The following is a 24,880-nucleotide window of genomic DNA, read 5'->3' as shown; positions in this document are numbered from 1 at the left end:
CCCGCCGAGAGAAATTATCCGCTGATTGAAAAAGTAGCCTTTGCTGTCGTCGTCGCCGCAAGGAAACTGAAACCCTACTTCGACGCACATCCTGTGACGGTCTTAACCGACCAACCATTGGAGAAAGCATTGGAAAAATTTGAGCAATCCGGCAGGCTCATCAAATGGGTAGTAGAGCTATCCGGCTTCGGCATTCAATACAAGCCGAGGCCCTCGATAAAGGGGCAGTCACTTGCAGACTTCCTTGCCGAGTGCACTTACCAAGAAGAAGCACACCCCGGGGTATGGGAAGTATACACCGACGGGTCCTCCACGGCGAACATCTCAGGAGCCGGCATCCTTATCATCAGCCCAAACGGGGACGAGTTTGAGTATGCCTTGAAATTGTTGGTGATTTAAGAGTAATTACCGGTTCATTTAGCGTAAATTAAGATTGGTTCGTAGATGGGTAATTTCTAAATAATATAATGTGAGTTCGGGAAGTACGGAGTGTACACTCGCATAATTATTTACGGAATTACGGTATAGTTATTCGGTTCGAATAACTATGACGGAGGTTGATAGTAATTAAATTACTCGGGTTTTTAATTAATTGAAACAGGAATTTCTGAAGAGTTGTGACTCTTGAGAAATACATCTCCCTATACCCTTCTTTGTTATTATAAATAGACAAAGGGATGAGAAGGAAACGTTACAGTGAAACGAAATCTTCTACTGCATCAAGGAACATATAACTTTATACAACAAAATACTTCTTAATTATATCTCTGTATTCTGTGCCGAATACAGAGGGCAACCGTCTTATCTCAATAGAAAGTTCGATACAACCCAGGCACTAAAGTAAGGGTCGAATTGTTCTATTAGGAAAGCATAGCGATTCGGTGCGGTTTTTCATTATTGTCAATCCTTATTCGTGCATACTCTAATTATCTAACAATCTAATAGAACAATTTCGAAAGCTGTCAAGATGACGAATGTCAAGGAATGACAATGAAGGATTCTTAAGAGTATTTATCGTTTGTGATAATAATGGTGTTGAATCAGTGCGCAAGACAGAGTGATAATTTAAATTATCAGAAAGGATGAATGTTGCGGTGTGAAAGAGGACGCCAGAATCCTAGTTTGGGTGCAATATTTATTGCAAGTTACGAAATAACTGTTGCAAGTTTTATCTTTGTTTGCATGGAGTTTAGTAATGGTACGAGACGGTGACAAAATCTGGAATTGGTGCAATGGTTATTATTGCAGGGTAGTAGTATATTGTTTTCAAGATTTTGCGGTTTTGTTCGTATGGGTATACTCCGTGTAAAGGTCTTCTCTTTAGAACGTCGGAGAAGATTGGAAAAGCCACGTGTTGGTTCATGAGTTTGATACTCTGTCCAAGAAAAGAGAGTGATATTTGCAGTGGCTTTTGCACATAACTTTTAATGATCATCGTAAGTGCGGTGCGGAAATTTTGATTGTTTGCTTGATTACAATGTCTTGGCAAGATAAATTACAAAAAGATCATGACAAATATTCAAGTGAAACCATGGATAGATACGTGGGGAATTACGGAGTACAAATTATTGCAGAGGTCGTGTTTGTGAAACTGACAGAAATGGAAACACCATGAAAGATAAGTACAGTAACTAATTTACGGTTTTGATATACATGCTCGTATCTGTTTTTTTTTTTTTTTTTTTGGCAGAGTATATTTGCAAATTATGTCTGCAATGTCTAAATGATAAGTTGGTGTTCATGACAATGATTAGTTTTTACAGTTAGAAATGGCATTTAGTGTTTATGTTATCCTTTTAACATTGTTTCATTTGATCAATTGTGGCAATGTTCATGACCTTATGTGCGGTTAACAACATGACTTTGTTTGGTATCAATTGTCGTTGTGACCAGTATCCACAATGTTTTATGCGGAACGATTGCTTTTGAAATTTTGTGGTTTTTCCGTGCTTCTGTTTTGGTCTATGATTTAGGATCAAAGGCACTAATATTTGAGTTCTTTTGTTTCTCTGGTCGTATGGGTTATAGTACTCATAATTAGTTGGTTGCTTATATTAGTGTCGATAATACGATGTACTCAAAGATTTTTTTTGTTGTTGTGGGTGTTGATGATTTTCATGTTTTGTCTAATCTTTTTATTATCACATTATAGTGTGATAAATGTTTATCATATCAATTCTCCTTGAGATAGTATATACACGGAAATACGGGATTAAGTGGTATCATACAGGTATTTGTATGGCTTAATCAAAAGTGTAGTGTATTGATACGGAGTGGTGTCGAGATCCGATTATGTGGACTTGGACATCAAAATTTTCTTCAAGGAAAGTTTGGCAGTCCATAAAAATGGACATATTTATGTCAAGTTTCGTCTCATGTCTTCCATCCTTGTATTTTATTTGGGGCAAGTTTAATGAAATGGTTATTACTGTCAAGTTAATTTGATCAAGAGTTGTTAATTGATCGTGTATGTCATTATCATGGTGGATATGATGTTTTGATCAATGGATATTTGATCGGTTGTTTAATATGTTGTTGGTATAGTAACTGTTTTGCAATGTTTGATTGTTTGGTGTTCATTACAAAATTTCATCTTTTTGTGCATTTTATTCTAATTAGTAGTTTTGCACTACATGATGGTTAGACTTTCTGCTCATATTGGTACACTAATATGATTAATGCATTGTATTTCTATAAAATGATGGCAGTTGCATTTGTATTTATACAAGTTTTTGATCATTTGATTTTATGATGTTAAGCATGATATTGTGTTGTGATTTATTTGTCATGTGATTTATTTGTCAAAAATGCTTTTACTTATTATGGATATTTAATTTAAAGTAATGATGATCAATTTTTTATGCGGTTTATACATGATCCAAAATCATGTTATTTATTGTCATATTTTAATGAAGTATTATTTTGATACTTGGTAACAAAGCAATACAATCAAACATTTACTTTGTAGATTAATGACGTTTCATTGATCAATCTTGTCGAGTATGCTTTTTACAGTAAGAATTGTTATTCCTTTATGATATTGGGTATGTATGTTTTATGACTATTGGGTGGCAAATGATGTACTCGTTGAGTAGTTGCCATGTTATATTAGTTACTTATAAATTAGGCATGGAACATACATAATTTTTCCTGTGTTGTATGTCAACGGTATTAATATTTGTGAAAAGTTTGATTATGTAATTAATTTTACCATATAATCTCGGGAATGATGGTTTTAATTACCATGGTGAGATTGGAGTCATGATGGTATAGCCATGTAAGAGGTAAAATAACTATGTTTAATGTACAAACTATTGATTAGTCCGATTATGGAGTTGTCATTTGTTGTAGAATTAATGACAAATCGATCTTTGGTGTAGATCAAAGATTACCTTATAAAAAGTGGTTCTGTCATCGTGTTCTTCTATGAAGGACATGAGGGAGGTAATATGATCCTCGGTATTAGGATCAAGGGTGAGAGTATAATTATTATATTCGGGTTAATACTATACTCTCAAAGGTCGAGTATGACATTTTATTCAATAATAAAAGTGGAGCTATTACTCGGGTTTGCACAAAGGCTTAATTATTGCGGGTTTGACAAGTTGAGTAAGTATACTAGTATAGCTAGTACTCATCTTTGGCAAGGGATTAAGCAAGTGTGACTATGTATAAAGTAAACCGTGAATTATGGTTTGTCCTATGTCATTTTCCTTCGGTTTTAGAGGGATAGTATTTTGTAAATTGAAGTACCAAATGTAGAAGGTGATTTTCTACTAGTGGTAGTGTATTTTACTTGGGAAAGTATCATGAATATATGGATTTCCAAGAGCGAATTTGCATTATGAGTTTGACATTGGAGTTGGTACGCGTAGTGTTAGCATAGCCGGTTAAGGCTAAGTAGCTAAGGAAATTAATTAATCTACGGTATTACTAAAAGTATTAGACCAATTTCATCATTGATTTTTTGATAGTGAATAATGGTGCGCACCGCGGTGTTTGCTATAACACGGTTTATGGACTATCATAAAAGGGGATTCATCTTGGTTGTCTTTTGTGAGATCTCATTTTTAGTTGATCACTTTTCATAAAGGGTCAGTTAGGGACTTGGTTATAAAGTCGGTTGACGGGATGAGACTAAAACTCGTATAAGATCCTTGGCGATAGGATACCCAATTCCCCTCTAATACAACGTTAGAGGCTGAATTCAATGTGGAAGGCCTATTGTTAAGAGATTGAAGCACACAATAATTTATATCCCGAGGTGTGTGCTTAGACTTGCATGTTGTAAGGTTGATCTTTTGAAAAAGTGTGTTTGCAAGGACACGATGAAAAGAATCAACCTATGTGAACATGAAGTACAAATAGCTTTCAAGGGAGTATGGGTTTGACTCCTGATATGTTCATGAATAGATATGGGACACTAGGCTTGTAATTAAGTGTCGGTTTATGTAATTTTAGAAGTAAATTAATTTATGTGTGAGTTATCTTCAAGTATTCAAAATGGGTAGAAAGGGTTCAATGCTTAGTCACACCCCGATACTCGAATATTTGGAATGTGTAATTTCACTATGTGAAAATTCAATCTTCGTGACATTTTCATTTATGCATAAATTGGTATGATTGTTAGGTTATTTAAATTCTTGAATTACGCTTAAATGGGGAAGGAATGTTGGTGATTTAAGAGTAATTACCGGTTCATTTAGCGTAAATTAAGATTGGTTCGTAGATGGGTAATTTCTAAATAATATAATGTGAGTTCGGGAAGTACGGAGTGTACACTCGCATAATTATTTACGGAATTACGGTATAGTTATTCGGTTCGAATAACTATGACGGAGGTTGATAGTAATTAAATTACTCGGGTTTTTAATTAATTGAAACAGGAATTTCTGAAGAGTTGTGACTCTTGAGAAATACATCTCCCTATACCCTTCTTTGTTATTATAAATAGACAAAGGGATGAGAAGGAAACGTTACAGTGAAACGAAATCTTCTACTGCATCAAGGAACATATAACTTTATACAACAAAATACTTCTTAATTATATCTCTGTATTCTGTGCCGAATACAGAGGGCAACCGTCTTATCTCAATAGAAAGTTCGATACAACCCAGGCACTAAAGTAAGGGTCGAATTGTTCTATTAGGAAAGCATAGCGATTCGGTGCGGTTTTTCATTATTGTCAATCCTTATTCGTGCATACTCTAATTATCTAACAGAAATTTACCTTCTCGGCCTCGAACAACGAATCCGAATACGAGGCGGTGATAACCGGAGTCGAGCTAGCTAGGGCTGCCGGGGCGGAGCACATCATTTTGAAAACAGATTCACTTTTAGTGGCTAATCAAATCAGAGGAGAGTACGAGACTCGAAGACGACGGGATGGTAAGATACCTGGAAAGGGTAAAAGCTGACCCTTCAAAGTTGAAATCTTTTCAGATACAATGCATTCCCAGGTCTGAGAACAACCGAGCCGACGCTCTCTCAAAACTTGCCAGTTCGACCATCAAGAATGTCAGCCGAACCGTGCTGGTGGACATCAGGAATGCCAAGAGCATTACTGAGGCCGTCGGCATGGTAGGTAACATAGAGACCGAGACGACGTGGATGACTCCGATAATGAAATACAAATTGACAAATGAATTACCGGAGGACCGCAGTCTCTCGCAGAAGATAAAGAGGATCGCAACAAGGTACTTGGTGTTTGAAGGGGAATTGTACAGGAGGTCCGTGATAAGGCCACTCTTGAAATGTGTCGGCCCAGCCGACGCGAGCTATCTTGTGAAAATTCACGAAGGCATCTGCGGCCATCACATGGGGGCAAGAACACTAGCCCACAAAGCTCTCCGAGCCGGTTACTTCTGGCCCACCATGCTTGCGGATTCCAGAGCCAAAACCAAAAAGTGCAACAACTGTCAAATGCATGCTCCGGTGATACATGCACCTTCCCGAGACCTGCAGCCGGTACTTAGTCCCCTTCCTTTTGCACAGTGGGGGATGGATCTACTAGGGCCATTTCCAACGGCATCCGGAGGAAGAAAGTACTTGATTGTCAACGTTGACTACTTCATCAAATGGGTTGAAGCTGTAGCAGTACCAGCGAAGACGACAGCAGCCGTAAGAAATGTAATCTGGGAAAATGTCATAACTCGTTTTGGGTTACCCCAAGTCATGGTATTTGACCACGGCCGAGAGTTTTGGAGTGACACAATAATGAACTGGTTGGAAGAACTTGGTATCAAATTTGCATACTCCTCCGTCCGCCACCCACGAGCAACGGACAAAGCGGAGGCGACCAATAAAACAATTCTCAACGGTTTGAAGAAGACAGTTGAAGACCTAAAGGGAAGATGGGCCGATGAACTACCCGGCGTCCTGTGGTCCCTGCGAACCACGGAGAAAGAAGCAACGGGGTACAGTCCATTCCACTTAGTCTACGGGTCCGAGGCAGTCCTGCCAATTGAAGCAACGGTGCCGACATTCAGAACTACCACCTTTAACCCGGTTGAAAATGAGGAAGGTTTAAGAACCTCCCTAGACCTGGTCGAAGAAAGCCGAGATACAGCACGCCTCAACTTAGCAGTATATCAAAACCGAATGAGAAGAGCCTACAACCGAAGAGTCCACAAAAGGGACTTAAAAGTAGGAGATCTAGTCCTAAGAAAGTCGGCCGCCACCAACAAAGGAAACATTCATGGTAAATTGACGGCTAACTGGGAGGGTCCCTACAAAGTGGTTGAAAAAATGAGGTCGGGTACATACTGGCTGACCGATATGGAGGGTGTGCCTTTGATGAGCCATTGGAACACTGACAATCTCAGGAAATACTTTGTGTAGCGGCGGAGGTGTCCAAAACAATTGTTGGCACCCCAACGCATGTTTATATCTAATGAAGAATCACCCAATTTTTCCATCAAAGTGTTTATCCCCTCCGTAGTCATATCGAGGTAGACGCCACGGCCCAAGCCGGGCAGTCACCCCAAGAAGTAGACGCCACGGCAGTCACTACCAGCGCAGTTGATACTCGCGAAAGCGACCAACATGCCTTAGGAACGTATAAGTACAGTTGAGACGCAATTCTAGCCGCCTCGGCCAACCGAAGGCCTGGCAGAGGAAGCGATCAATATGTCTACAGATACGAACGCTGTCGAGCCGTAACCTCTAGCCGCCTCGGCCAATCGAAGGCCTGGCAGGGGACACAACGGTCGATACGCTAACACGTTTACAACGGCGGTTGGAAACGCAAATCGGACGCCTCGGCCAGACTGAGAGTGAAAGAGGAAGCGACCAACATGCTAACATGTTTAAAGAAAAAGACGTTAAACACAGTTGAGATACGCATTCTAACTGCCTCGGCCAGGCCGAAGGTAAAAACAAAAAGCGCTCAATTAATAACGCAAGAAGACAAGTGAAGAATTGTGATCAAAGCCCCGACCAAAGCCGAAGGCCAATAAACAAGCTTTATTAAAAAAGATTACAAGTAAGGAGAATACAGACGACGGCCGTCCCCATAGGGATAAGCCAAAACACAACCTACCAAAGTTTTACAAAATACAAGGAAAAGAAAAGCAAAAGGTTACGGACATATCGGTTGAGCGCCAAAAGATGGCAGGGAGGAAAGGCTTAATAATTGGCCCCGAACAGCTGAAGCTATCCGAGATGCCGGTGAGCCCGGTGACGACCGCCCGTCTCCCTATGCCTGTTGCTGCTTGCCATAAGCAACGTTAGCAGCATCGTCTTTGGTGGGCGACCCAGAAGCTGTCTTGGCAGCCTCAGCTTTCTTGGCAGCCTCAGCCTCAGCTTTCTTGGCAACCTCAGCCTCAGCAGCCTCAGCTGCCTTCATCCTCTCAGCTTCCTCCTTGGCCGCCTTAGCCTTCTCAGCGAGGGCCGCCTTCTCCGCGGCCTCCTCTTCCTCCTTCTTCACCCTGGCCTCCTCTTTGGCCTTCTCCTCCGCGGCCTTCTCCTTGGCTTCAAGCTTGTCATCAAGCATCTCGTCAAATTTTGGCCACGGAAAGGAGCCATCAAGAGGAAAGAGCTCCCCAATCACTTCCCTGGCGGCTTCCTCGGCCAGGTCCCGGTATTGGGCACACATGTTGGGAAAAATCTCGCGTTGGAGCGTCTCAATGTCCTCCTCCCTCTGGGACGATGATAGCATCCTTATTCCGGACCACCTTCCCCTGGGCCTGAAACCTGGACCTCCATTCTTCCCTCTGCTTAGCATTAAAGTCGGCGACTTTCTGAAGGTGGTCACGCCCCTCCAGCAGCTTAGCGGCTTCACCGCCGCAAAGATCGCCTTGGCTCTCTCGGCGAGGATCGCTTGCTTCGTCGTCCTCCCCGAGTTTTCTCTCAAGACGGACTGCCTCTTCACCTCGGCCTTGGCCCTCTCGGCTTCCTTGTTCGCAGCGTCGAGTTCGAGCCTGAGCCGCTCGAGCTGTGGGGCGCTTCAAAGAATGGCCTTCTCTTGCTCCACAATAAGAGCACCGCCGTATCACCCACTTCGACAAAGAACCTGGCCAAACTTAGGCCCTCCGACTTAATGGGAGGGGGTAGGCTTCGGGAAGGAGGTGACAACGGTGGCATCTTGACCACTTGCTGCGCAGCTTTTCTTCTCGACGCGCCGTTCAAAAGCGTGCCCGGTGAGACGACGGCGGTTGATCTACAAAAATTCAATTAAAGCATCCGTGTCAACATACATGGACATACCGTAGAGCCCGTCATCGGGAACGTCTAATGAACCGCTAAGTCCGAGCCACATGATAGATCTGTACCATGCTTGGCCTTCTTGGTCGGAGGTCGCATTTCTTCGCCGCAGCGATGGCAGAAGCATCGGCGGCGCGTAGGCTCTTTCCTCTTACGGAAGAGAGGGTTTCCACTTTGCCAAGGTGACCACCTCCTCGGCGATAATATCAACGACCTCCACCGTCTCTTTCGGGATGAAGGGATGGGAGGTGGAATCGATGTCGACGCCGTCGCCGTCGAAGACTTTGTTTTCCGCGTTCGGCGCGGCATGTTACCAAAGAACCTTTGCCTGGGCCGCCGCCACATTTAAGCCCTTCACCGCTGATCCATGAGATCATTCGGCGGCGTTCGCGATCACGAGCCAGGGCCTTAGGATGCATATCAACAATCGACTTGTCCTTGGCAAGCCCCATTCTCCTAAGGATATCCTCCGACGTCCGGGCCAAAATGATCTCGCAAAGGAAACGAAGCAACATCAAGTGGAAGAAATAAATCAAAGTTCAAATAACGAAACATTAAAAGCGAGAGATGGGCCTCACACCGACCCCACTCACCCCGTTCGAGGGCCGGTATGAGGCCGACGTGGCAGAAGCGACTCATCCTGGAGAATGATCTGCGTCGGGGGAATCCATCCCTTCGGCATCCCATTCTTCTCCGCCTCAAACAGCCTCATCGCCCGCTTCTCATCCGCAGTAAGAAGGACCTTGCTGGCGTCCATCTTAAGCTTACTCCGGGAGACCCATTTGTCATGCTCCGCCTTAGTCTCGCACCGCAAATTGACTTGGTGCTGGAAGGACCGGGGCAGTGGGTAATCCTCTCGGACCTCAACGTACACCCACCGATCTTTCCAGTCCTTGCAGGAAGAAAGCTTATCAACGGAGACGTAATCCGGCTCCGTCTGCACGCTATACCACCCAACGCGACCAGGGGCCGACGGCCGAAGACAATGAATCCGGCGGAATAAGTTCACCGTCGGGACCTCCCCCTTGAAAAGGCAGAGCCACACAAAGCCGACTATAGTCCTAATGGCCAACGGGTGCAGTTGGGCCACGGCGACGTTCATAGCTTTAATTATGGCCATAACGTGTTCATTCAGAGGAAACCGGAGCCCATACTCCAGGTGTCTGATATATACGCCGATGCAGCCCGGAGGAGGGCAACAAACCGCCTGACCCTCCTCAGGGATAACAATTTTGTATCCCCTGCCGAAGTAGAAATGGCCCTCGAAAAGTGTCTCGCCGGAACAACTGGCGAACTTATGGGTCCAAGCATGGTCAGGGCAGACCTTACAGGCGTCGCTGTGATCCATGATGTACTGCCTCCCCTTATTAGGATGAGCCCTTTCAGCATCATCACCGTCATCATCAACATCATCATCATCCTCCCAATCCTCCAAAGCTTTTGGATCAACTTCGGGAGAAGGAGACCTAGGGCCCCCAGACCTTATCGGGATGGCGTCTAGTATCTCCTCCTCATCAAGACGCGACGGGGAACCCCCCGGCGCACGGTTACTAGGACCGGCATCAGCAGAAGACATGTTCACAACAAAAAAACTTAACAATTAAAAGTTGAAAATTTGTTTGTTTACCTTGAAGAAAAAGTGCTACGCCGGAGTAACGATTCTGAAAGCTAGAGAGAAGTTTCGTCAAAGAGGGCTAGAAAGAAAAATTTTTTTGAGAAAATGAATTTGGAAGGCCAAAATTCAGGGGCTAACTCTCCCATTTATAGGGCAAAGCCCACTCAATCCGACCAATCAGGGCAAAGCCCATGAAGCGTCAACCAATCAGCAACGAGACACATGTCAAGCATGCAGCCATGGAATGTCAATCGACAAACAGTTACAAAGCTTCTTCAACACGCTCCTTGACAGAATGTCAATCGACGTATCTTTTTCAAACACGCTCCTTGGTATCTACTTGCCCAACGGCCCGCTGACGAAACCAAGCTTGGCAGCACCGGCTGGGGGCAATCAAAAGCACACGGCACTCACAACCTCGGTCTCGGCCAGCGCCACTTTCTTTTCCACATCTGATGTCCATTACACATCCATGTGGAGGGGGGATATGATACGGTATGGCCTAAGCAGAACCAAGCCGAGGTAGCTGAAGCCGGGGCAGAAATTTCAAGATTATCGCGCAGAATACGCTCAACACTCATCGAAGGTCCATACCACGGCATAGACTACGCTGGGGGCAAATTGATGGGGCATATTCTGCACCCGCTGACCGAGTCAACACACTGAGCAAGGTCAAAGATATCCACAGCAAGTCAACGACTTAGACAAATTTAACCGACGCAGCCTGCGGCTGTCGGCTGTCTTTGTACCTCGGCTAGGACAACTAGCCAGCCGGGGCACATATCCGCGAACTCATATCCAAGACCCCTCGGCGGCGAGCCAACAGGGCCCGCCGGCCTGCCATGGGTCCCTCGGCCGAGGGTAGATCAGTCTTTCCACGTGCTAGCCACTTGGCCACTACGTGACAAAAGGTGAAAGTCTATAAATACTCCTCAACCCTCATTGAGGAAAGGATCCGAAAAATAACCTAAACGCCTCATAATCTGGTAATATCTTCCTTATCTCTCTACAATACATACTTCGCCAAGTAACACATAACTTAATCCTTTTAAGTTTACTGACTTGAGCGTCGGAGTGAGTTCGCTCGGTACAAAGCCGAGCCCTCAGTTTGTTCATTGTTTCAGGAGACCGAAAGGAGGATTCAATCAAAGACGTCATTTTACAAGCACGAGTGGTAACAACTAACTGCTCTGGAATTACACCCGGAACAAACTCATATGCGTTGAGTTGGATGCACTAGTCTACCGCCGGCATATATTTATCCTTAATTCGTTTTTTTATATGAAGGATTAAAGATTTACAACTAACCTATATTTTTCATTTTTTTCTATGTTCAGAAGTGTAAGCATACTCATGGCAAGTCCACTATGCACAAGTCTACTTTCCATAGGTCAGTGGATTCAAGAATGCTTTTTCTTTTAATTTCTCTTTGTATTTGATGTGGTGGATTAACTTTTAAACATAACGAGTAAGACTTGCGAGATTAGGAAGGTTGAACAGAACCCAATGACCATGAAACATTAGAAGCAAGTGGAGTATACTTCGATATGTTTGATGTGGAGGATAAGTTGTTCTATATTTTTGTTTTGGAAGTCTTCGTGTTAGAATGTAAATTAGGTTGTGCAGAAAATTGCTAGTATTACATAAAAGAAGATCCTGACACTAGTATGTCTGAAAGTTATTGGGTGCTAAAGATCACTATAAACTTATGATTGTTATTGATCTGGTCATTATCAATGCTAAGCTAGTCTGATTGTGAATATCAGAGAAAATATGAACACGGCAGAACCTGCTAATGCAACATATGCAGCTGTGAATACTCATCTTGATATATTTTCATTTCCCCTCCTCTAGTCACATGGAGAGTGTTTTATTTATTAGTATCACTACTACACATCCCTTGTATTTATTAAGCTTCACTATTGACGCTTTAATAGAGCGTCGGCCTCATAATCCACGTGTACTTAAATTTGGTTTGGGCGCAATTATTAAAAAATTGAAAATTCACCAAAATCCATTTCACCTTTGGATATTCCGCCTAAATTCATTTGCGTTGTTCATCTTCATCTATGTCGTCTCCCATTTTTTATTCTATCAAAACTCTCTCAACTTTAACCAAAAATCTATCTCTCAACAATAATCAAAAATCTGCCAGCAATAATCGATTACTAGCAATAACCGATTAAAATAAAAACCCTAATAATATCTTCTTCGTTAATTGTTCAACACTAGCAATAATCGATTTAAATTGGATTCATTCAATCACCCAATTATAAATTAAGACAAAGGTTTGTTCATTCAATCACCCAGTTATTTACCCATATACCTTTTTGTTGTAGGTTTACATGTGTCTTATATGGTTTTGAGGAAACAAGTTCTTATGCAGGTGGGTTGAAATATAGTTTTTATGCTTTCGGACAAAAAAGACAAGCCAAATACATTTTACGCCTCAAGGTAGCTAACATGGATGTTTTGTGTGTATGTGTGTGTGCGCGCGCAGGTGGGTTTATATTGCTTTTGTTGTTTACTGTCTGCTGTTGTACTGATATTGCTGTTGTGCTGATGATGCTGTTGCTGCACTGATGTTGTTGATGCTGCTGCTGCTCTGTTGATTTTGTTACTGCCAACTATTGTTACTGTAATGTGCTGCTGGTGCTGTGTTGGCAGCGGTGTTGGCTACTTCAAGATCGGCTTCTATGGTGACTGATGCTGCAAATGCAACCGAAGTTCCCAAGGTACTGACTTTGATCTAAGATTTGCGAATAGTGTACTACCTCCCCTTTCACATTGTTTTTTCGCTTTAAAAAATCTAATACTGAAACAATGTAAGTTTTATAAGTGGGGTTATTAGAAAAGAATAAGTGGTTCACATGGGATTAAGTTGGGAATTTGATGGACGGAAAGGAATCAGAAGTTGAATAAAGCTACTTTGTCAAATGGATCATATTACAGCAAGTCCAGAGGAGAGCTAAAGTAGATGGGTAAATGGTATGATTTGGATCCGTTTCCAAACTAACTCCATATAACGGTCTCATAAGACACCCTCTATTTGAAAGGCACTGCATGATTCTAGGTATTTTTTAGTTACTTATAATTTAAATAATTTGTTGTATGTCAAACTTTCAGAATTCATCACTCCAATTACTTATTGTTTGATCTAACTTTCATGTGCTGGTTGTTCAACAAAACTTTCATCTGATTTCGCCTGACTGAAATTTATACAACATAGACTCATTATACTCTCAATGATAATTTGATGGTTGTGTGTTAGTTATAATTTGGAACACTTATTATTCCTTGTCTTTGGTCTGTAGAAGCAGTGTTATTTTTTAGTATTATTTAAGTACTGACTTGCTCTTATATTGTGATTTTTAAGAAATATAGGTCACAAAACTAAAAATTATGAGAGGGATCTTAATATCAAACCTATGTTAGGAAGTCTTATTTTTATATGATATGATATAGTATTGTGAATGTTCAAGATATATTTAGACATATATTTAGACAGCTAGTTAACATCCAAAATATATGTTTGAATGTTTCCCAGGTTGAGTTGATGCCTGGATTAACTATGCACCTTTTTTGAGCCGTAGAGAGTTATCCAAATGGTATGTGTAGCTATGTGACACTCTCTTGCATTATGCGTTTTGAAACATGACATTACTTAGATGTAAAAACTTTCTTAACCATGGTAAATATACATGTATTCTCACTATTTTACTTCCTCTTTATCTTTTAACAAGAGAAATGAGCTTTCTAATAAATTTCCTTACTGTTTTTAGGAGATACTGAAGCAAGTGAACTTGTTTGTTTTGTTGTAAGTATATCTTGTATGTATTGGATACTAAGACTCGCCTGTTTCTGATTTTATCTGTCGCTCTTACATTGGTATTCAATATTACTAGATTTATGATATATATTTTATAATCTATATTCTGTTGTAGTTTGTGGCCATATATCTTTTACAAGTGCTCGCGTTCAGTTTATTCATATAAATAATACTTCTACTTTGTTTGTCCTTTATATAGGGTTTTAGATTCGCCAGACCTGGTCACGACGCAATCCACATGATTGAAGCATCTTTCATCTTCAAACTATGAAGCATCTAATTATATACACCATATATGGGATTTCTTAGGATAACGTTTTGCAGTATAGGAGATAATTTTTTGTAGTATTTTGCTTTACTAGCTGAGATCAAGTAGAGTTAATATGTCAATAATCATATGGAAAGCACATTATATTTGTATGATATTTTGTAATATTAGGAGCTTATTGTACTCTGTATTATTGAGAAATTAGGCGTCATAAACTTCAGGGGTTTGTGGTAGTGAATATACTACTTTATTATATATTGCAATATGTTTTTTCATGATTTAGTAATAGCTAGTAGTACTACTACTTATAGGTCTATTTAATTAATCTATATGATTTTATCAAGAAATCAAATTCTCAAAAATCTAATAGTCGAAATTATACCGTGACAATAAGAAATGTCGATATATAAATAGTTGACGCCTAATTCTGTCTCATCGAGTGACACATAAAAGCATCAATAATCGCTTAAGACACTTAAAAGCGTCAAATTTGTTGACAATAAAAGCGTTAATAGTCAAAGAAGACGCTTAAAAGCGTCAAATTTGTTGACAAAAAAAAGCTTCAATAATCAATGTAGACGCTAAAAAGCGTCAAACTTGTTGACCCAAAAAAGCGTCGACGGTCATTGAAGACGCTTAAAAGCGTCAAATTTATTGACAACTAAAAGCGTCAATAGTCCATGAAGACGCTTTAAAGCGTCATATATACTGACAAAAAAGCGTCAAAAAATAACGACGGCTAAAAAATTGACGCTTTCTTAAAGCGTCGATAAACAAAAAATTGACGCTTTAAAGCGTCGAACGCTTGAAAAAGCGTCATTAATGCACGGTATGTGTAGTAGTGAAATCGGTTCCAGTGGTTTATGAAGGGACTGCAGTACATCACATGTACAGCGGAAGACAGAAACGCAGTCCTCCTGAGACCTATTGCATTTAAAGACTTGTAAAAACTGGGTAAAAGGGTACATACTTTATGTGTAAACAATAAATTTGTCTAACCCCGAAAATACGGAGTCTCTAGTGTATCCACACCGGTAGATAGACTAACATTCTCAACCCTTGAGACGACCTCGGATAATAAAGAAAACACTTTTCTCACTTTATTGTATATATGAGAGTAGGACGGGATCAGAACTCTTTCCGATTGTCCTTATTCGTTGTTTTTCATATCAACAAAGTGTACGTATAAGGTGCTATTTATAGCAAACCTTGTCTTGGTTAACAAGGCATATTTACTAATTAACTCACGTGAATCACCAAGTTGCTATGCTTAAGCAATCTAGCATGCAAGGACATGTAGAAGCCAATTAAGAGATACTCTTCCACAAAATAATTTGTCATGCTAGTAAACCACGTGTGGCCTCTAAGGCCAATCACCGTACACCGTCTCTCATACCAATTTTTTTCCGATATTAACTATATTTCCGTCTTAGCGGACAATATAAAATATGTCATCCAGATTATTTAATTAATTATCTCATAATAAATTAAAGGGATAATTCACGTGGTGCCCCTGAGGTTTGGCGTGTTACCCCTGCCTTTAAGAATGTGCACATGGTGCCCCTGAACTTTCAGTTCAGTGCACCATCTACCCTTATTTATTTTTCTGTTATAACGGCGTTAAGTTCCTTGCCTTTCCCCTCATATCCTTACCTTTCCCTCTTATTTCGCTCATAAACTAATAAACTAAATACAACTCTAGCACTTCCTTATAAAGACAAAACAAAACTACAATGATTATTGAATCCATTCCAAATCGCCCCTGAAGAACAATTAAATCACCTTCGCTGTCAATTAAATCGCCCTTCTGCGTCTTCGTTGAAAGTGTTGTGTTCATTAATCAAGTCAATTAAATCGCCCTTGGTGGACGAGATTGAGGTTGTCAATCGGTATTGGGTTTCAGTACCACATTCGAATCATGGGTTGGGTTGTTTGATTGTGGTTGCGTATATGGGTTCGCCTGAACTGGTGGTGACGGTTGAAATACGGACCCATGGTGGTCACGGCTTGGTTGTGCAAGTCTGTGGCGACGGAGAACGGTGGTGAAACCTTATTTTTTGTGGCTCATTTAAGGTTGCATCATGGAATGGGCAATAGCAGAACTAATTCACAATCCGATTTGTGGGAAACCCTTTATTCATTTGAGCCTGAGAGATTTATGGGTTCTGAATTTGATGCCAGAGGTCATGATTTTGAGCTGATTCCTTTTGATGCTAGCAGCACTAATTCATGGTTTCCACTGAAAATCGAGAAGGAGAGCAAAGTAGAGGGGTGGTTAATATGGCGGCTACGAGGAGCTCGGTCTGCGTCATGGTGGCCTGAGTCGATGCTTGTGGTGTTGTGGTTTCGGATTCTGGGCAAGTAGTTGCGGTGGCAAAGTAATGTCGAAATTTAGCCATGGGAGCTGCTCTTTGTTGGCTGCTGCTCGTGGTGGAGCGAGAATGATGGCGAGCTTGGTTGAAGTGCCATGTCGAGGCTGCTGCTGGTATTTAATTGAGAAGGTGATGGCGAGTTATGTGAAGGTGCTGCAATTGAGGTGATGAATTGATTGATAATGGAGGTGATTGGTTGTTGCCGTTGGTGTGAATGGAGGAGGGAGCACGTTGAATGGAGGAGCAGCAGGTGCGCCGTGGTTTCGGGTTTGGGTTTTGTTTCCGAAATGAGTGAACACAAATTGGGCTCGGGTTATGATTCCGAGTTCGCGGGATTGAACCTGGGGGCTGCTGATGTCGGTGTTGCTGCTACTGCTTGGGGTTCGGTTTCGGCATTACTAAAGGATAATAACATGGACTGGCTGCTCGTTTCCTGGTGAGACAAAGTGCAACGGAGTTGGGGTTTGAGTCGCCGTGTTGCTAATTGGCTCAGTTTCTAATACATTCTAATGCAACCTTAAATAAATAATAAATAAGGTTGCATTTTTTATATATTTAAATAGAAGGAGATTGATAAAGAAAAGAAGCATGGAAGTAGGGAGGCAAGTTGATTAGTTGAGGAAGGTGAAGTGTGATTGAAGAAGACAGTAAAGATATGGTTGTATAAAATGAAATGTGAGGCCAAAACTAACGTCATTATAACAGAAAAGAAAATAGGGCAGATGGTGCACTAAACCTAAAGTTCATGGGCACCATGTGCACATTCTTAAAGGCAGGGGTACTACGTGAATTAAGCCAAACCTCAGGGGCACCACGTGAATTATCCCTAAATTAAATAACCGTAAACGTTAAATATCAACCGTAGGTGTGTGAACACATAGGTTCATCGCTAAACCGGTAATAATTAATCTCATTAACTATTAAGGTTGATGTCTAACAACATTCCCCGACGGCCGGATAGCGTGAATAATACCAATATTCACTATACTCGAACCTGGTAAAGGATACTGTATTTATTTCCCTCCATCGTTCCAACTCCGGATCATCCTAGGGTATGGTTTGATTATCAAACCCTACTAGACGACCACTATGTTTCATGTCAATCATTATCGGTCGGGAATGACTTTAAGAAACCCCTTTCTTAAATTATTCGTCTACCCTGGCCAAGGTTTTATATAACCAATAAGATTAATGACAACATAGAGTTTGACACGGTTGTCACAACCCTATCAAAAATAAAACCAACTGGTCCCTATAAAATGTAATAGAGGCAGTCGGGTATCGAATCCACAGGGAGATGGGAAAATGTATGCTAAACTAAGTCTGTCCGAGTAACCGATTCTTCGGGGTTTTAAAGGTTTGTTCTAAACTACGGAGATTAAAAGAATAAGAGAACAAGAGAAATTAACAAATAGAGAGAAATAGCTATGACAGTCGGTTCACCGTACCATGGTTCTCTAGGAGTCTAGTCTAGGGTCATAGGTCAGCATAAACTCGGTCTGTAGGGTAGTGAAAGCGTCCTCTCGGTCCGCTATTCGCCCTAAAGCAATACTAACTTAGCTTTCAACCTCATTAGCATGCTCTAATGTTCATTTCAGGTCTTACCCCTTCCAATCTCTCGATCTAGGTCAGGGCATAACGATGTTAACTAGCTAATTGCGTCGACTCAAGCAGCTAATTACAGTTAATTGCAATGATTAACAACACAGACTAAAATTACACCAAACCCTAATCACTTATTCATGATTCCCTAATTACCATGGCTCCCATATGTCCTAGCATAAAAGATTTAGCTATGCATAATCAAAGTCGAGGGAAGAAGAATAATAGCCATAACAATTAAACTAGGCATAGTGAATAAGTTGCTAACAAGGATAAGGGGAAAATAAGCCAATAGAAGAGATGAAGACAAGAATGAAATAACAATACAAATTAATTGAAATAAGGAGTAGAAATTCCGATTACAAGAGAGTAGCAATGGAGTAATTAGGTCTAAAGAGTAAAGAAAGAATGAGAGAAAAGAGCAGAAGAAGAAGTTTTCAGATCCAAATATTAAAGGTAAAAATAGTCATCCTCTTCTCCTGCTGTCATACTATTTATTCTAAAGATAGGAAATAAAATATCTTTGCGTAAAGTACTCCTACGGCAGATCCTACTCGATCGAGCAGAATAAAAACACTCGATCGAGCAAAATCCAGGCCAAACGTCTCGATCGAGAACATTAAGTGCTCGATCGAGGAACCAGGAAATACCCCATCTCGATCGAGTACAGTGATAACTCGATCGAGGATCTTCAACAACATAAAGCATTCGATCGACCAGTTCCAGTAACCAACTTGGTTGATCGAGCTATATTAGCACGGATGAACTCTTGAGCACCTTCCGAAGCCACTTCACGCATCTCTAAGTGACAGATTCCAAGTTGTGATTCTTCCTTCTCCAAAATGCATGCGATTGGGACAGGTTCAGGCTCAATTTCACTTCTTTCCGGTTCATACCTGCAATTAATACAAGACAAACCAAAGTAGACTATTCGGGGGCATTTGTAGCTAATCACTACATGAATAACACAGAAATGTGTGTAAAAATAAGGTAAAAACCATATACAAAATACACGCATCATAGTTCAAACTCATTACCTTGAGTTGACGGATTCCATCTTGACTCACCATTAATTGCATAGGTACTTAATTATACCCAATGACCATTCAACTAGCATTTTTGCACACTAGGTGTCCGGTATCTAAGTACAATAAGTAGTCTATTAACTACAATGATGATATCAGGTCAAAGGATAAAATATACAACTACTCCTTAACAGAATTTCCACATTAACAGTCCATACGTAATAATAACCATTTGGGAAATCTCACTGTTGGTCACCTTGAATGATCATATCTCCATATGCATTATCTATATTATAACTTAATGAATGAGATCCATTAGTACTCATCCTATGAGTACCGTTATCAATATATTGGTCTATCCGGATTATCATAGTCCCATTCTGATAATCCCATGACCAAGAAAACTTTTAGACTAAACTCTATAAAACTCGACTCTCATTATCATAATCTCCTTTATGATGTTAAGTATACCAGTTTAATCAAGGATTTATCATCGTATTAACACCTTAATAAGATAATAAGAAAATGCCATCTAATTATTAATCCCCATTAATAATTACACTGTATGAAATTCGTTCAAAACGTTTCATAACGATTGCTCTGAGGCATAGTTCCAACAATCTCCCACTTGACCTAAAGGCAATCGGGCATGAACCTTGATCCTAGATTCCACATGCGCTTGTCAAACTCCTTTGATTATAGTGCTTTACTAAATGGATCTGCATCGTTTCTTCCCCTTACACCTGATGAATTTGAACATCTCTATGTTAAAATATTTCTCTTATCAGGTTAAATTTTCGAAGAGCGTGTTTAGATCATTGGTAGGCCCTTGGCTTTTTAACCTGTGCAATAACTCCTTATTGACACACAATAGAGGAACACCTTTCTCCGCTGAAGGAATAAGACCAAATTCAGTTAAGAACTTCCTTATCTAAACGGATTCCTTAACAGCATCACATGCGGCTAAGTACTCTTTTTCGGTTACCGAGTGAGCTACTTTAGCTTTTATGGAACTCTTCCAACTCCCTGCTCACCATTTAAGGTTAAAGCATAACCAAAGATAGACTTGCTATCATCCTTATCCAATGTGAAACTTGCATTAGTAAAGCTAAACACTTTTAGCTTACAATCTCCAAAAATGAGGAATTGGTCCTTCGTCCTTCTCAAGTACTTAAGGATGGTTTTCACCACTTTCCAATGTTCCTCACCTGGATTTCCTGGTGCCTACTCGCTACTCCTAGCGGGTAAGCCACATCAGGCCTTGTACAACATGACCGCTCAGTGTACAAAGATTGGGAGAGCCCTAGCAGCTTCCTGAATCTATCTCCATAGATTCTTATTCCAAGAATATAAGCCGCTTCTCCCATATCCTTCAAGGAGAACTGTTCATATAGCCAAATCTTTGTCTCTTGCATGGTTAGCACATAATTTCCTACTAGCAATATGTCAGCCACATATAGCACTAGGAAAATGACAAATGACTGTACTCCCACTAGCCTTCTTTGAGAAACATTAGTTGGAAAGAAAACAGTCCAATAAGAACATAATCATACATCATCATGATATGGACTTCTTTATAACGATATATAAGAATTTTAAACCATGCATAAGCCCCCTTGTTGTCAGGTCGCTTCTCATCATAATTAAAATTTATCTGATTTTATCTTATAAAATCATTTCAGGCTCTACACTACATAGTCCCCTGGTTGTCAGGTCGTTCCTATCACTATAGTTGAGTTTATCCACTCTAGTGACAGAAAATTAATAAATGTCATACCCTCTGGGTTGTCCAGACAAAAAGTACGTCTTCACCCTCGTATCATATACAATATTATACAATATTATTATATCTACGAACTCCCAGCCCTTGATTGTCAGGTCACTTCTCGTAAACGAAAATAAAATAATTTTATTGTCTACCTGAGTGGCAACCTTTGACAAAATATCTCATATTTTATCAATTAAAAACTCAATAATCTTTAATTAGTCAAGTTTTAATGTCATTCAAACAATTTGAATAACACAAGTGCTTATATCATATACTAGCACCTTAACAATTATATATTATATAACTGTCGTACACAGTTATCGCATAACTGTAGTGATCCATATTTTATGTGTCATTATAACAATTTAATAACACCCTTGGTTATATCTAATATAACCCTTGATAATTATATCAAATATAATTCTCAATATTAGCAACTACATCACATAACCGTAGAAGATGAAAAAAATTGATATATTAATGCGTGAGACATATGCAAAACAATGATCATCCAAATCATAAATTGGTCGAAGAAAACAAACTTTCCATGCATATCTTATATCTCACAAGTAATTAAACACATGGACATAGACGCATAACGTCCAAATCGCTCATGTGCTATTCAGCAATTAACGAGAACAATTCTCGTACATACGCTTAAAATAGACCTAAATTTACAAAATGTAAATGCAAAATATGCTCTGATACCAATTAAAGGGACCGCGGTACATCACATGTAGCTGCGGAAGACAGAAACGTGATCCTCCTGAGACCTATTACATTTAAAAACTTGTAAAAATTGGGTAAAAAGGCACATACTTTATGTGTAGACAATAAATTGGTCTAGCCCCGAAAATACGGAGTCTCTAGTGTATCCACACCGGTAAATAGACTAGCATTCTCACTTTATTGTATATATGAGAGTAGGACGGGATCAGAACTCTTTCCGATTCTCCTTGTTCGTTGTTTTTCATATCAACAAAGTGTACGTATAAGGTGCTATTTATAGCTCACCTTTTCTTGGTTAACCTGGCATATCTACTAAATAACAAAATCACCTGAATCACCAAGTTGCTATGCTTAAGCAATCTAGCATGCAAGGACACGTAGAAGCCAATTAAGAGATATGCTTCCACAAAATAATTTGTCATGCTAGTAAACCACGTGTGGCCTCTAAGGCCAATCACCGTACACCGTCTCTCATACAAACGTTTTTTCGATATTAACTATATTTCCGTGTTAGCGGACAATATAAAAATATGTCATCGAAATTATTTAATTAATTATCTCATAATAAATTAAATAACCGTAAACGTTAAATATCAAAGGTAAGTGTGTGACCAAATCGGATCATCACTAAACCGGTAATAATTAATCTCATTAACTATTAATCGAGGTTGACGTCTAACAACATTCCCCGACGGCCGGATAGCGTGAATAATACAAATATTCTCTGTACTCGAACCTGGTAAAAGATACTGTATTTATTTCCCTTCGTCGTTCTAACTCCGGATCGTCCTAGGGTATGGTTTGACTGTCAAACCCTACTAGACGACCACTATGTTACTTGTCAATCATTATCGGTCGGGAATGACTTTAAGAAACTCCTTTCTTAAATTATTCGTCTACCCTGGCCAAGGTTTTATATAACCAATAAGATTAATGACAACATAGAGTTCAAACTCATTACCTTGAGTTGACGGATTCCATTTTGACTCACCACTAATTGCATAGGTACTTAATTATACCCAATGACCATTCAACTAGCATTTTTGCCTACTAGGTGTTCGGTATCTAAGTACAATAAGTAGTCTATTAACTACAATGATGATCTCAGGTCAAAGGATAAAATATACAACTACTCCTTAATAGAATTTCCACATTGACAGTGCATAGCTAATAATAACCATTTGGGAAATCTCACTGTTGGTCACGTTCAATAACATATCTCCATATGCATTATCTATATTTTAACTTAATGAATGAGATCCGGTAATACTCATCCTATGAGTACCGTTATCAATATATTGGTCTATCCGGATTATCATAGTCTCATTCTGATAATCCCATGACCAAGAACACTTTTAGATTAAACTCTATAAAACTCGACTCTCATTATCATAATCTCCATTATGATGTCAAGTATACCAGTTTAATCAATGATTTATCATCGTATTAACATCTTAATAAGATAATAAGAAAATGCCATCTAATTATTAATCTCCATTAATAATTACACTGTATGAAATTTGTTCAAAGCGTTTCATAACGATTGATCTGTGGTATAGTTCCAACAGTTTATCCTTGCTACAAGCTCGGTCATCTAAAAACTTGCTCACATTAGAATTAGTCGACATATCTGCAGCTCCATGAACGACCAGCAATGGAGAGCACACCTGAAGCTCAACTCACTACCAATGTTTGATTATATACAAGTGACTTTGCTACTTTAACTCGACTACACATGCGACTATGTGAGGTATTTTCAGAATGTTGCATACAACTTCTTTTATGATGGGACATTATTGCCATCAACAAAAACAATAATTTTTTTTTTGACAGCAGTAAAGAAAATGTTCTTAAAAAGTAACTACCCGACTCTCGGAGTCGGATCAATTACTACATTATTAGGAAAAGCAAATAAATTACAGATGGGGTTGACAATCAATATAGGCTTCTTAGCGGGACGATCAGAGCTGGCCAATTGCGCGAACATTTCTTTTCTCTTCTTTAACAACTGAGCCTCAGAAGAGTACCTCCAACAAGACACACTTACGCCACGAGGACGTAGAAATTTATGGGAGAGAGATCTACTTTTTGAGAAACTTTTTGAGAAAGTAGATAAATTGTGTCTTGGAGGTTCATCTCCTTTGCTTTGATTCCTCTTGAACGTGGTGATTCTCCGTCTCTCTTGCACATGATGAGTAGAGGGGTACTTGCAAAACAGAGGAGTAACAGGGGCACCTGATGGCTTCTCAAATGAGAGAATCTTACACTTCTTAGGACGAGCTGAAAAGACGAACGGCTGATGGTCATTAGAATCATCCTGAGCTTGGGGGACATGAGTACCGGAAGGAGGAAAATTGTCACAAACTGAAGATGCGCAAGACGTCCCGGCCCCAGTAGAAGACGAGCTCAAACTTACGCTAGGACTATCAGGTTCTACCTTGATAATATCGGAGGGGGTAATGTTTTCCTTCATTGCCCCCATCATCTTAGACTTCCCCTTTTGGGACCGCTCCTCTTTTTCTTCTTCCTCTTCTTCTTCTGGTGACATTGTTCTTTTATAAAGTCTATCTCCTTAGTAGTCTCACCCTTAAGGATTCGAATTGTTAAAGTTGACAAATCACGTTTACGGTAAAAGCTCACCGTTCTCCCTTCCAACAACTTTTTATAAGCATTTGTTGGGATCCTTAAAGTAGAACTACCGCCTCCCTTTTTGGAGAACTCAAGAACTGATTTATTAGCACCAATACTTTGAACCTCCGTCTCTTCCATATTCACACTCTGAGTATCCCTTATATTCACCTCACTTTGTTCATCCATCACCTCTGTAACCACGCTTTCACCCCTATCATTTATACTCACATCAGATGCCAAAGCATGAACAGACTTCTTGTTGTTCTCCTCCACGCAATCTTCATTAGCAACTTCCAGCACTCTTTTTCCATTTCCCTTTATGAGAAGATGACCTTTTA

General features: G+C 40.1%; 1 long non-coding RNA gene across 4 annotated transcripts in view; it reads left to right on the top strand.

Annotated features, from left to right (window-relative positions):
• LOC141643417 (uncharacterized) overlaps window positions 1–14,688 on the top strand; it is a 28,389-nt gene extending 13,701 nt beyond the window's left edge. Inside the window, exons 3-8 of one of the 4 annotated variants that reach the window (XR_012543700.1) lie at window positions 11,656–11,708; window positions 12,658–12,704; window positions 12,819–13,391; window positions 13,866–13,926; window positions 14,101–14,135; window positions 14,347–14,688. This is a non-coding gene — a long non-coding RNA (uncharacterized LOC141643417). Of the gene's footprint in view, window positions 1–11,655; window positions 11,709–12,657; window positions 13,392–13,865; window positions 13,927–14,100; window positions 14,136–14,346 lie in introns of all 4 variants that reach the window. The other 3 variants (XR_012543697.1, XR_012543699.1, XR_012543698.1) reach the window with 3 other exon arrangements.
• The last annotated feature ends 10,192 nt before the right edge of the window (window positions 14,689–24,880 follow it).

The sequence above is a fragment of the Silene latifolia genome, chromosome 2, assembly GCF_048544455.1.
Source record: "Silene latifolia isolate original U9 population chromosome 2, ASM4854445v1, whole genome shotgun sequence".
In the NCBI taxonomy this organism is placed as follows: domain Eukaryota; kingdom Viridiplantae; phylum Streptophyta; class Magnoliopsida; order Caryophyllales; family Caryophyllaceae; genus Silene; species Silene latifolia.
The sequence above is the reverse complement of the archived record's forward strand: the minus strand, read 5'-3'. Positions and strand labels throughout refer to the sequence as shown.